Raw genomic sequence first — 2,213 nt, 5'->3', positions numbered from 1 at the left:
ACCCAGTATTGCTTATTTGGCACCAAAGTCACTTCCATCATTTGCAAGTCTTTGGGAACTTCCATGACAAATACATTGTTTTCTCAGTACCAGTTCTGAAGAAAAATTATTTTAGGAAAAAGCTGTATGACTGGGTACCAAATAGTGTTGATCTTTCATCTAGTGGAAATCTCCAAAAGGCCTATGAATAAGGGTTGAAGAGTTCAGTTTGTGATCTCTATAGGAGACATGACAATAAAGAACATTAAATTTAAAAATCCAACGCCGCATTAATTCTACATATAAAGCAAAAGTAAACTACGCAAGAGATTCCACCCCCACCCCCTTAGCCTATTTGCTAAAATATTTAGATACACTAAAATTCACCATTTTTCCCCTCCCCCTTTTTGTTGTTGAGACAGGGTTTCTTCCTGGCTGGCAGTCCTGGAACTCACTCTGTAGACCCGGCCAGCCTTGAACTTAGATATCTAACTGCCTCTGCCTCTCTAGTTCTGGGATTAAAGGCCTGCGCCACTACCACGTGGGAGCCTGTTTTCAGGTTCCTAGTGGCTTTACCCAGCAGGTCTGCACAGAGAAGTTGATGGGACCACAGGCCTGAGTGCAGGTGTCTGAGATGGTCTGCACTTGGCTGTGCTGGGGGGAGGTCTTTTGCTCCACTCCTTGGCATTTCTATAAATGCCGTAGGGCAGAGACAGTCAGGGCTTGTTGGAATAGTTTTCAAGCCCTCTTGAGGCTATCCTGTATTTTCTATTTGTCTCCACAATCTAAATCCTAATATTTCTTGCTGCTCTCACTCAAGAAAACTCTGGGAAACTGGAGTTGGTGAGTAAATGCCTTGCACAACCACCATCTGGCATCTCTTCCCTTTTTGAGACAAGTTCAACTCTTGTAGCCCAGCTAGCCTGGAGCTCATGGTAGATCTGAGTCTAGCCCTCCCCCTGCCCCTTTTTTCTTCCATTTAGCAGCATGTGTTTAAGGTTCATCCATTTTTGCATATAGCGTTTTCCTATTACGTATACGTGTTTTGCCTGCAGGTATTACCTGTGCACCACATGCATGCCTAGTACCTGTAGAGGCCAGAAGAGGGTTTTGGATCCTCTGGACCTGAGTTACAGATGAGTGTTAGCCACCATGTAGATGCTGGGAATTGAACCCAAGTCCTGGAAGAACAGCAGGTGATCTTAACTGGTAAGTCATCTTTTTAGTCACCCTACCTCACCCCCCCCCCCCCCCCCTACTTTTGAGCACACCTTGCTGTGTGGTTCTGGCTTGTTTGGAACTGCCTAATACTAGGTAGACCAGGTTGACCTTGAATTTGCGACTTTCCACTTGTCTCTGCCTCCCCAGCACTGCTGGGATTATAGGCTGGCCTGGCTTTGTTTTGCTACGTACTCTATGCTTGCCTCCCAATTTGAGGCAATCCTCCTTCCTCTCAAGTCTTGGGATTACAGGTGTGCACTCCATTTTTTTTTTTTAATTTAAAGATAGTCTCACTGTACAGCCCGTTAGCTGCAGATGTTCAATGCAGTCACCTGTTGTGCCTGGCTAAAGTTTGCTATGTATTCTATGTATTTGTGTACACACACACACACACACACACACACACACACACACACACACACGGTATGGACTAAAAGAAAAGCTACCTTTTCAAAGGTATCAGGGCCGGAGAGATGCTCAGCAGTTGAGAGCACTGGCTGCTCTCCCAGAGGACCCGGGTTCAATTCCCACTACCCACACAGCAGCTCACCAAACTAACTCCAGTTTCAGGGGATCTGGCACAGATGTTCATACAGGCAAAGCACCAATGCACATAAAAATATATTTTAAAAGTTATAGAACAAAAGACACTGACCTGACCTGGGAAGACTAAAACTAGATGAAACATACAAGTCCAAATGGTCATGTCATATATAACAAAACATTTGGTTGCCTCCCCCATAATCAGACCTTGGATATATGGCCAAAGTGACTGGCGCCCTTGGAACACTAAGTTCTAGCTGAAGCCTAAGCAAGCCTAGGAGCTGCTTCCTAGGTAGGCTAACAAACTGGCTGGCATTAAAGAAACAGGATCATCTGGCCCATTTGGCTACGTTCATCCCCTAGTCTACCCATAAAGCCTAGTCAAGGGGCCACATTAGCCACCCCAATGCTGCTCTTGAATCACATACTGTGTACCAGAAAAGGATATGGCATTACTAGACACAATTCAG

Source organism: Peromyscus eremicus, chromosome 7 (genome assembly GCF_949786415.1).
Source record: "Peromyscus eremicus chromosome 7, PerEre_H2_v1, whole genome shotgun sequence".
NCBI lineage: Eukaryota > Metazoa > Chordata > Mammalia > Rodentia > Cricetidae > Peromyscus > Peromyscus eremicus.
Note: the sequence above shows the minus strand (reverse complement) of the source record.